The sequence below is a fragment of the Varroa destructor genome, unplaced genomic scaffold, assembly GCF_002443255.2.
Source record: "Varroa destructor unplaced genomic scaffold, Vdes_3.0 BEIS01000004.1, whole genome shotgun sequence".
Lineage (NCBI taxonomy): Eukaryota > Metazoa > Arthropoda > Arachnida > Mesostigmata > Varroidae > Varroa > Varroa destructor.
Genome location: NW_019211457.1, coordinates 11,446,725 through 11,459,446, shown reverse-complemented (window position 1 = coordinate 11,459,446; position 12,722 = coordinate 11,446,725). Strand labels below are relative to the sequence as shown.

Here is a 12,722-nt window from a genome sequence, read left to right as displayed (position 1 = left end):
TATATATGAAGGTCATACTGAGATCATCCTACTTCGAGTCTTTTAGCGTTTGTTCAGGCCGTCTCTCAATCTGCTAACGGTATGCTACTGCAACATCTATTAGTAAGCATCGTTGGCCTAATCCTAATTGATCGACGACACCTACTCAGTATTAAAGACTATTCCACTCTTACCGACCCGCATTACAATCTAACGTGGTCGATCTTTTATGCACTAGAAGTTTGCGGAGAAAGTAAAGGGCTTTTGCTGAATAGCCAGTTTGCTGGTGGTCATGACAACAAGGCAGGTCCTTGTATCGATTTCGTCATCTTTCAGGACTTCGCTGCTAGCTATATACGATCTTCATATTGGTATTTTAGCACTACTGACAACACAGTGGATCCGATCTTATACCAAACGAAGCGAAAATTATCGAATCATGTTATGATTGTGAGAATGTCTTGAAGACGTAAGTGATCGTATATTGTATTGTATATGTAGATTGTAGACTGCATATGCGCTGGAATCTATAATGTAAGATAATGCCGTACAATGAATACCGGCCAAAATGGCCGGTACTTCTAAGTGTTATGCGCTTCACAAGGAGAGAAACGTGTCATATACGTCAATCATCCAGTAGCTATAAACATACTACACACATTGCAGAGCATCGTAGCTATATAATTAATGTTCCAGTGAACACATGGGCAATCACTTACTATGACTATTGACTTAAATTAATATAAACACTACGGCATCTTCCCGACTCGATACTTAGTAACTGGACCGCGAGTGAAACACACTAACGATAGACGCGCTCGGCTTCTTATACCCCTCCGTAACGCTATTCAGTACTAATCGGCTGCACAGACGAAAACGCGTAATCACAGCTGCCGCGATCGCTACGAACTTCCGCCCGCGAAATTTGAATACAACAAGTATATGTGCATACGATTTACCTCATCCCATCGGCGCAAGTATTTATCCGGTGTTTTTGAAAGCGACAATTACAGAGCAAAGCATGTCTAACGTATGTAAAGGGTCTAGCCGTGACGTTAAAGCTGTGAAGGCCAAATGGTTATCTATTAATTTATCTGTCTGTGTCAGTGAGTGGGTGCAACGGAAAGATCTCATCGAATTTTGAATTGTCGATATGGCATGGCGACATTTTCTTGCTCTTCAATCGACGATTCGCTGCCCCTTAAACCTTAGAGAGAGAGAGAGAGAGAGAGAGAGCCAAACAGCCGTTTGTCATCGAGTACAGGTGGAGATAAATACAACTAGTTCTTGTTATCTAGTATCAGGCTCCTTATCTGGCTGAAGCCTCCTGGAATTCTGCGTTTTTTATTTGGCTTATTTGTGTGTATGTATATTATCACCTGTAATTAACCTGACAGTGCTGGGACGTCTATTGTATGGTGTTTTCAATTTGATTGATGGCAATAACCGTTAATTAGTTAGTCTCGCCTGTGTAGACAGCTTACATATATATGGAAAATACTTATAAACCTTTGTAATTATTCTTGCCTAATCAGAGCAATAAAAATCTGAAGCTTGGCTCCTCCTTGGTTCGATGATGGTGATGGTCTCAAAGACATCTTCTATAAATGGTTGTGTGTAGTTGCTTTCTGATAGTTGTTATACAGAAAAAGGCAACACAGTATTGTATTGACAATCATTATCTTTTTTCCATTTTTACTTTTATAGAACTTTGAAGAATATTGAATTATAGAAATCTTCTATAATTCAATACATTCTGATCAATGTTATATACATTTAATACATGTGTCTTCTTTTAATCTAGCCCGATTCTGAATGAAACCGATCACTCAATCGCCTATACCTTCGTAACAGTGAAGGGCGAGATTCAAGATCTTGTCGAGAACTACTCTGATCCGTAACTGAAAATTTTATTCCGTTATTATTCAGCCTGCAACGTTATTATTAATCAAGACTACATCCGCGGTCCCAGTCGCGACCAGGTAAAAATCAGTGCATCACTGACCACGGACAACAAAGTAATGGTTTTAAGGATTCTGTAAGTAGGCCAGCATTTAAAACAGGAAAAATGCCAAGGCAAAACCGAAAACAGCTATATTCTTCGGAGATATGTCCGTCTCCACTCAGAACATTTAAATGTAAAGGTAACCTGTAGAAGAAATATAAGCTTTTCGAGCGATCGCTGCTAACTGTTACCAATATGGATAGGCGCGTTGTAAGCGGATTTACAGGCGATGAATTTAGGCTGTTTGACTTCGCCCACGATTTAGCAGGATACACACACGAACGGTACCATTTGAAAAAAGGCCCTGAATCCACATATGGTATAATACGCAGGAGTTGTCGACAGTAGATCTGTAGAGCTGCTTTGGCACACTCATGTTAATGTGTTTGCGCATGTTATCCAAACTATATATGAATTTCAGTTATTTCAGTCGCAGAGCTCGAGCCTGGCTAGACAAGCCAACGAGAGAGAGAGAGAGAGAGAGAGAGAGAGAGTGAGAGAGAGAGAGAGAGTTGTTAAATTTTGTTGTTAACCTTTTTTCGATAACGATGGCAGATACCATTTCTATTACAATGGCCGTTTAATGTTATAATTTTCTTCTAGCCACTAAAATGAATCAACCATAAATCTTTTAAGTCGGATGTGAATTTGTTGACTGTTGTGTATACATCACGATCGCTGAACTAAATATAACAGCGGATCCCCGATATGGTGGTACAGGAAAATGCCGTATGATGCATCCTGATGCAGGAACAGATCTCGTCACGCACCAGAAATTCAATTCTTTAATTCGATCTAAATTATGTTTCCTCCATTATCACCATAATCAACAGTTGCTGCCCACACTCATTGCCTTGTAGACTATAATCTATCAATGATTGGATGAAAATTTCAATCTTGAATTGATTTGATACGATCCTATGAGCGGATTGGAGTCGATTTTCAATTTGATAGTGTTAATATTAAACCTCTTGTTGCTGAACGTCTACGACGACAGTCGTTTGTGAGGGTTGTTGCCATCAATCATCAATCAACGATGACATCAACATCAATACCACCAGCTTCTTCGTCAATCATTGAATTGGGATCATGGCCAGAAGGCTGCTGCCATCGAAGTGACAGGACCAACCACTTCGATGGCTCCGTCGGTTACTCAATCTGCTTCGGCACTCAGAATGAACAAAAAAAAAACATCACAGTAACAGAAAGAAATTATGATGAGGGCATACGGAAGCTATAAGAAGAACAGAGACGTTCTTCGTGCCCGCCATCACACAAATAACAATAGCTTCAATTGCCGTTGTGGCACCGTTATCGACGACGACGACGACAACAACAACAACAACAACAGCGATAATACACGTTGTATTCTGGTAAAGCAGACAGTGGTGATTGAATAGGGGGCCCCATCTGTCTTGAAGACGCCTCTCGACCACGACCGTAGTGGACCGCTGAAGCAATAGTGACACGTTATGTTGACGAAGTCAAGGTGCACGTGCCATGAAGTGACAGCTCAGATACATAAAAGTTCTCATATATTTGAATAGAGTCGCTCAGGATAATACGTCGATATTTAGCTTTTGTTACCCATAAAATTAGATAGAGAAAGGTCAGAATTTAGTTTGGAAGGATCGTATGTGAATATGGAGAGTTTAGGGAGATTGAGGACAAACGTTCCCACTCAAAAAAAAAGATACAAGGTTAATGTCTTCTATGCGTCACAGAGAAAATCGTTGTTTGGCTGTCTGAATCGGAAGATATCAGCTGAAGGTACCGTACATACTGTGGTAACCGGAAATGCCTATGAGGACAAATTACTGTTAAAGTCATATTTGTGAGTCTAGCTACATGGCTGACATAAGAGAGAGCTACGTTATTAAAGGCATCTAGATTTAACTGCATGGAAATCTAATTCTTTCGTACAAATCATTCAATATATCTTTACAATCGTTCTAATCTAATCTACAATGTGCAGCGAAATTCCTCAAGCCTCCTACATACAACCAAGTGAAGATATGAAGACCACCAAATGAAGCCTATCGTATGTTGAAATTATAATATCGCTTCTATCTAAAATATACATCATCATGCTAAGTAGAGGACAACAGTCGTTTAACCAATTCATTAAACGGGCAAGTAGTGGTTTCGAATAAAGCACGTGACCATTGCGGTCTGCACGCAATCGCTTATCCTTTCCAGTACCGTTAATATTCTGCTATATATGTCCAAGTTGGCTTTTTCTGTAGTGAGCTTGGTATAGGGTATATCAGTGTATCATATAGTGCAATCAATAGCCCTCATGTTGTATTGTCCTGAATGGTACGGTACAACACTGGTGTGCAGAACTGACTTGAACCCAGTTAATAAATCACGTTGGGTCCAGCTCGAAACAATGGGCCTTCCTGCATCACTCATCGTAATCGGAGTGCTTACGTGTCCTGCCGATTGATTAACATCCATAAGCTTACGTAAGCACTGGTCAAGTTATATACTATACGGCAGAATGTGGCATTGATGGCTTTCTTCCTTCCGCCGCACGTTCGCTGGCATCACAGTCATTGTTGCCGTGACCATTCTCGTAGGACATTCATGGCGGACGTTTACGGTGCCGCCAGAAAGTTACGCTTTACTGAACAATAATATTCTTGCGCGTCCCGTTAATTTCATTCATTCTAATTATTACATCCGTGCATCCATTTTCACTACAGCTGCATGCCAACATCCATTGAAGGCCATACTTAACCCTCAACCCCGTGCCGCTTTGCTGAATAGCATCTTTGCTTTGTTACTACTACTACTACTACTACGACTACTACTACTACTACTACTACTACTACTACTACTACTATATATATATATATATTACGACAGAATTTTCGGTCAGACGTGTACGCGTGGGCAAAATTCATGAGAGGTCAAAGGAGAAGTAGCGGATAGACGAAAGATGCGTTATTCAAGTACCTTGCACAGACAAAATGAAAGAATAGTGAGATTGTTGCTGTTGTAGTACGTAAAAAACGCCGTCAAAAGCGTCAAGCCGGAGCTGTTATCGCCACTGCTGTTGGGAAAGCAGGCAATATCCCGACGCGCGAAGTCGTCCCATGTGCTCAACCTGAACCCGGTACGTTCAAAAATCTGGAGATGCCCAACTAAATTCGTCGGCTGTCGCTTTTGATGCTGTGTATCAGTGCGTCAGATGCGTTTTTCGCTCTAAGCAAAATCCATCTGCCCGTCTGACCAACTTAAATCTTGGCAGTTTCTCCCCTGCCCTTCACTTGGTCAGAACTATAGTCATAACCCGTCGTTATACTAAAAACAGCCTATGTTAGTTTTCGCTATGCCGTTGCTCCGTCGTCGCAATCTGTTGTGTTACTATGATGCCGGCGGACGACAACGACGATCCAGCAGCTTACTATCGATGACTTTTTTACTGCTGCTGCCGCCGCCGTCGCTGGTCGAAACACACGCAAACCATACACGTGGACATCAGCGTGAACAAAATTCTAGTCGGGGTAGTCTAGCCATATACCCTCCTACTTTTAGCAAATAAAGCTAAATATTCACATTGTGTATACAATAGTTATAGGGAGGATAATATTCCTATCAGACCCTGATCAATAACGAGCAATAAACATTCTTCGTTGTTTCTTTGTTGTTATTATTCGCGTTACGTGCCAGTTAGACAAAATTATTAGGAGAAGATATGGTTCCGCTGTTTTCCCTCTAGTCCTGTTTCCTCGCTGACAATGTCAACAACGAATGTAAACTGTTCGGATCAGACGGATCCGGACACTCGAGCGGCATCTTGATGCTGGTAGCATTGGTGTGTTCCGAGGAGCTTTGCCTGACGTCGACTGAACACCATCCGCAGTCGTACAAGCGATCGTGTATTATCACATACGATTCTTCTATATCTATCCGGTGATAATAACAAACCGAATGACAGGATTCCATTTCTATATCTTCTAGTCAAAAAAAAAAAAAGGTTAGTGCATTGACTTTTTGTGTCAACTAATCAAATGCGGTGACAGTGACGCCATTTGCGTAAAGTTAAAAAACACATACGCGCAAATAATTGACAACTAATCCCAGAACAAATGGATCGAGGCCAAAAACCATCCAAAACTAAAAATCATAATAAGAGAACAATTGCGCCAATCTTTTCTGTATGCTACGGACCATTTCTTTCTATCTGTGCCTTTACGCTGCCTCGGATGGCAAGTTATCTTTCCTTTGTCAGCATGCATCATTCAACGCGGCTTCCTTTTCGGTGTCTTGTTTTCGTGCGCGAAAGATTCGGGCGAAGACTTCCATTGTACCAAAGGAACAGAGATTCCCCTGTAAGGTACTATTACGATTACTGTTATTATCATTCCTTTATTATATGCGCTGTATTTACCGTTGTCGCTATGACGTACGGTACAACTATACGAAATCGGCACGTTTCGCCTAAGCTGGGACGAGTATTGGCCATCACGAAGGGAGGGCAGGAAGGGATTTTTCGTCGACGGCGTCACTACGAAAACGCATACAATAAAAAAATTGTTCTATGTGTTAGCTTTGTCAATGGATTCAAGGATCGAGAGGTTATACTTATAAATAGTTTATTTATAGCTATTCTTCAAGAAAGAAGCCTCGTCGTTAGTGTCCTGCCTGTGACCCGTCCCTGTATCTCGACCGAGGCGAAACATAAAACAAAGGTAACAACCAACATACTAATACCGAATTGATTTTCGCCTCAAATCTAAGGTCATAGTCGACCAGTGGCATCGCAATAGATGGGGCAATTCGCATGAGGCCCAAATGCATTGTCGCTTGTTCTACCCACGTCGTGAATATCCACCGAAGTTTTTTGAAGCCGTATAAATTTCCGTTCTTAATATTTCCGTTTACGAATTCTAGACGAAGCGTCATATCATAAATACATAAATGAATGGGGTACCCTCCAAATGTAGTAACTTTATCTAGAAACAAAACGATTCTGGTTTCCGCTGGCAGGAGAATGACGTGAACGTAGTTTTAGCTCCTTGTATTTAATTATTTCTTGACGCTTTGTGGAAGTCGAGTTATTCATGTTGGCAGCATGTTAAGCAAATGAGCAACTGTCGATTTGATAGAGTCCTGCCCAGTGCCGACTGTTAGCAACGATAATTACGTACAGTCTAGCCCCATAATGATATTATAATCGTTAGAAAACGGCTGCCATGGGAGTGTCGCACTTCATGTTGCCAATAAAAGTCATCAATAACATCATTACACCCCAGCAGTGATGCGTTCAGAAGCGGTTAGCATCGCGCCTCAAACTGTGTTGCCCATTACGAAGTATTTTGGACCCGAAATATTTTTGAAACCGCAGAAAAAATGTGGTCGTATCTTTGTTACAAGAGGCGGATCATCTAGAAGCTACGACGAATACCCATCACAGCCAAATAAGGCGCCCGCCAATATAAATTCTTCTAATGATGAACAAAGTGATCCTTACTATGCTCACATGCAGACTAAACAAATAAATTGGTCTTCCGGAACAATGATGTTACAGCTTCACAACACGTCTGTCACGTGCCTTATTCAGGCTCTTTCAGGAAAGTTGTATTTTTCATTTGTGTGGCCTGCTTTGCGTTATCCGATCGCGTAGCTGTCGTTCTGTATCTTCTGCTTTTTTGTTTTATTTACCGTTTTAATTGAGATTAACACGGCGTCAATATTGACGATAGCCATAATGATGGATAGGTTGCCAACAGGATACCTGGTAAGCAGTAAACTGTTCCCTACGGCCCGTCTGCCGTTCCACAGCTGATCCTCCGTGAAGTGTCCTGCCAGTCTCTCTCGAAATTACATACCATGTATGTTGATAGCACAGCAGATTATACCCACCAGTAGAACGAAGCGACATATTGTATCGCCTCCGGTTCATGGCTGCCCCACTGCACAGGGTGACGGTTACGTCCACCGGCACTAGCAGCAGTGATGGTGAACATAGAGCACGCGCCCGCTGATGCTGGCACCACACGGCATCGTTTCGATGTGTCGACGAATGTCATCCCTATGCAGCGCGTATTGTTGCCGGCGACGCTATCACCCACAGCGACATCTGTTGATTCTGGCTTTGCTGTTGCTTGCCTAGTCTTTGTTTGTTCTTGTTTTAGTGAATGATTCTTGCTGTCAGTGATGGGTACGTCAAACGTTAGCACTCAGCGTCGCCGGATGTCGGCCATCGCAACCAAAGGTACAGCAACAAGATAGCCTTCGAGCGAGGTCGTTGCTGACCTTGAAGAATGAAGATGCTGCTTGAAGAAGAGGATGAAATATGCAATGTTACACAATAACGCCTGACCTAGATCGTGACGATAAGCAAGGCTTACAACGGGACGCCTCTGTTGACGCTGTCAATGCTTCTTTCTTACTATTACGGCAGGGCTATGAAATTCATCATATTCAATTATGTACATGATTGATGCAATTATTTATTTTGAGCGTTATCTACTACGTTACAATATGTAATAAAATATCAACAAATGTTTGTGATTCAGACGTACGGATAAAGATGGGTGTCGTCGCTTTTCACCGACTGATCAACGCACGTATGGAATGAACGGAAACCCACCACTGACGGAACGGTAACCTGTGCTTGATTAACGGTTAGCCAAAAATTATTTGTGAATTAAATAGCAGAAAATACGTGGGCATATTAATTACTAGTTGAATTCGTGCCAAGCATTTAGCATAGGCTGAGGAAATTGGACGGGGGGAACATTTTGCTAGAAAGCCTGTTCCTAAGATGGTGGAAAACTTGAGAAGCCACGCAAATAAACTGAAGGAACTACGAAGGACCTTACGAGCTCCCTTCAGGCTCTGAATTTTCTATAAAGAAAAAAACACTTAGTTAATCGATTTATTACGTGCTTTATTCATTCATGCTCCGTCGAGTGATACCGTCGCACTGTCAAAATTCCCATCTTCGTCTTTTTATGCGTTGCTGCGCGTCCAGTAACGACGAGCTAATTAGAATTTTCATTTTGAAACGTGCTAAGCTTGTTGGCGCCGCTAACGAAACGCTCGTGTGGCCCATTGTTGATTTCCAATATTACTATCGAGAGTAAACTTCATCTATATAATGCGAGCTTCTGAACGTACACGACGCCACCGGTGACTTTAGATAGCAGTTGACACAGCAAACGGACTAATGAGATTAGCACCCCCCACGTAATATGGGGGTGTCAGCGCGTACTTATCATGCCTGTCTCACTCCCAAACGGACGCAACGGAGCGAAAACAGCGCGACTGACAAGAGCAGTTCGCGGTTCCCGCGAAGAACTATTACGCATATAATATACGAAAATTTAATGCGTTCTAAAGCTTTTCATTTTGTTCCGACGATGATTGGCGTCATTAGAGTGTTCCGACAGCCCGGACATTATCGAATTTCCAACACCGACTGAATGGGAACGCTGCGGTTTCTAGGGAGGGCTGGGGCTAGTAATTCTGTGGGATTTTAGATGATGCGCCCCTTAGTTGTTGGTGGCCAAGGACGTCGCTGCTGCTTCGACGTTCATTGCTGCCTTTCGTTTCGATTGATTATTGCTGATCAAACGTAATGCTGATTTCCTGATACTTTTTGTCAATGGCTTCTTTGCTACATCAGTTAGAGTTGGACGCTGTATGTAAATTACTTTATATACACATATAGATCCGAAAAAGTCGATATTAATGGTAGCAGTATTGTTTGACAATGCATACACTGACTCAAGAAACGACTATTCTGTCCGATGGCGATATTCTGAGAAACGGAAGCGTAACATCTATCATAAAACTGCTATACTCCAATGTAAAGATCTATGCGTCCGTTTACTGTAAAAGCCTGGATAGTAGGTTTAACAAGCAATACTTGCTGTACAGTACATACAAAGCAATACAAACAACAAATTATTGTATAACAAACAAGCTACAATTTCCATAAAAGCAAAAATTACGGTGCCTCTATTCTGTTTTCAGTTCTGTCCAACGTCGATATAAACATTTTTGGCCACAAAAAATCTGCTCCAACCTACTCAAATTATCCCATGTAAATTACACCCGTCGTTGCTCTCTTTAGATTTTTCCAAACTTACTCTGTATGACTAGTCGCATAACGTGCGACGAATAGTGTCCCGCAACAAAATACACGATACTAGAAACACTTGCTTTTCAGCGCATGTTTTACCCTCGGCTTTCGCCACCCCACGCACCCGCAGGGACAAAAAAAGGAAAATATATACATACGCTATTGTGCGGCCCTGTGAGTTACTAAAAGAAGCGTCTCAATCTTCTGCTTAACGGCATAAAATGTTCGCTTTCAGTACAGCAGATGTAGGTTTGCAGTTTGAAAATTCAGGGCAACCCTTGAGGGGATCGCGTTCTCTAGCACAACACGCGATTTGCAGGTTTTTGTATTTGATTGGCCCGAACGCCTCTTTATTGTGTATTTTAGCCTTTGTGAAAGTGGGGGGTCGCTTTGCCACCTACAGCTTTTCTCTATTCAACCATAATAAAAAAGTTATAATTATTAAAGCTCAATATTTATCCATATGGCGTAATGGATTCAAATAATCCACGAGTCATAGTTCTTGTATTATAAACCTAAGACATATTTCAAACGTACGAACTGTGTGAAAGAAAGTTTATGTAGCGTATCTATGCAGTGTTGGTTGTACGTGTTTTAATGCAAAAAAAAATTATAGAATATCTTTGTTTGCTTTTTTTATGGTAAAACACAAATATTGCACAAGCAACGGTTTATTGCTTATGTTACATTGCGAAATGCTATATATATTCTACATAATAGCAAAGGAAAACGCGTATAAAATAATAAAAAAAAAACACCGTCTCCGTAATACAGCCATTTCGACCATCGTGACCGAATTTTGCTAGAAATAGACAACCCATGCAGCGCGTCGAAGGTGTTTTTGCCTATTCATTGTCGAACATTGTACCCTTTTGCTAGAACGCCACTATGGGCCAACTCGATGAGAGTCACTTGGTAGCAAACTAAAGTGATGAATCACTGAAACGGCGGTAAAGTTGAATAGAAAAAAATCGTCACCCTGACGTCAACTGGCTATCATGTCCTGCTGCTCTCTGTGGCTGACGTCGCTCAGTGGCCAGCCTGTAAGGACAATAAAATCCAGTCAAATCGCCGAAGAACAGGGTTTTGTTGGGTTGATGATAGCAAGAACAACAGCACACTATAAAGAACGATCGTTCTTTTTTTTCCACTATCTTTTCCTCTGTTCGTGATTTTCCTCGGTGACTCCGGTTATTCTACGCTCTTCGTCTGCTTTGCTAACCAAAACAATGCCAGCCACAACAATAAGAATGGCTATGGAACCGATGTATACACAATCCGAGGCGACTAATTCATTCAGTTCAAGCTAAGCTTCATTTCGTCACAGGCAAAGATGGCAATTCATTCAGCTTAAGCAGCTATAAATATATATATATATATATATATATATATACGGATTCCATGTATACGTAAATCGGTTGCATAGTTCGTCTACGAAAGTGAGGAAATTTTACATGGTTTCGAGCCTACGCTGCCGCTCGGTACAACCGTGATATTAGGGGAGGAGTGCGGATCTTGCGACCTAAATACTTGACCTGCTCTGATCCCAGAAATCTGTTCGGAAACGATTAGTTAGAATAAGGCAGAGATATGTTATTACATCACAACACACAAGATTGTTTCAGAATAGATCTCAACATACCTATGGGCTCCTATGGCCTTTATCACCACGCGCAATTGGCCAAACAAATGTCCTGCGACAAAGACGATTGGCGCTACTTTTTCGCGTATTTCAATGCAGCAACATTACCTTCCCTGTGAGCGAATATCAAATAGAAACGTTCATTCGGATATAGTCGCGGCATTCTTTCACGTCTCGTTACGTGGAATTAACAATAGCAGTAAATATTTATTTGTTAATTTGAGATCAGGCCAATAAAAGCATGTTTGCTGCTAGTTTCGCTTGAAAGTGACTTGTTTTTTGCTTCGAACATTGTTCAATTTAGGACTTAGTCCGCTACTTCATACGATTTACAAGCGTCTGGAGTTCACGCACGTGTACTGTATATGGTGTTGTGTGTCCTATTTTTCTCTTAGCAACGTTACGGGACCAGCGTCGCCGCGAGTCACATATGCGTATTAGCATATGCGACTGGTGGCCGTCCGGGGTAATTGTATCGTTTCTATTAAACGCTAAACAGCCAACCATATACGGATTAATCTGCGGAGCTAGCTTTGCTAAACGTACATTTGTTCTTCAACACTATCTATGTTACATAGGGAAATTCATCTAAAGTACTGTGCTTTGTGCGTAAGGAAAGCACAGGATGCAGTAAAACGAGTAGTATACTTTTTGTTAGAGAAAAACTGAAAACAATTATAAATGTATGGGGCACATTTTGCCGGACCGTTTGCTGCAGCAGACTCGCTCTCTTTCACAGTTCTTAGTACTAGGACTATGTAAAAAAGCCTCGAAAATTTATCAGTGGCGCAAAAGCCATTTCTGATGACCCTGACTCGTGCAGGAACGAGCAGCTGCATTTGATAGGACAGAATCCATCGCGAATGGTCGTACAAGTTTTTGCAAACGTACAAAAAAGGAAATTTTAAGTGGTTAAGCTCAATAAAAGTCGTAAGCGAAGCAAAATGCGTTCGTAAAGCTGTTCTCGTCGACAAAAAACTTAGTGTATATATATA

At 41.5% G+C, this 12,722-nt stretch overlaps 2 protein-coding genes across 6 annotated transcripts in view; one reads left to right on the top strand and one right to left on the bottom strand.

Moving 5' to 3' along the window:
- Positions 1-12,722, top strand: part of Kank (KN motif and ankyrin repeat domain-containing protein 2 kank) — a 152,907-nt gene that overhangs the window by 38,930 nt on the left and 101,255 nt on the right. Inside the window, exon 2 of one of the 5 annotated variants that reach the window (XM_086988066.1) lies at positions 8,515-8,622. The exons of the other annotated variants lie outside the window; for them this stretch is intronic. The gene's annotated coding sequence lies outside the window, so the exon portion shown is untranslated. The remainder of the gene's footprint in view (positions 1-8,514; positions 8,623-12,722) is intronic. 5 annotated transcript variants of the gene reach the window in all.
- Positions 1-12,722, bottom strand: part of LOC147755847 (uncharacterized) — a 90,640-nt gene that overhangs the window by 52,923 nt on the left and 24,995 nt on the right. The gene's annotated exons all lie outside the window — the stretch shown is intronic.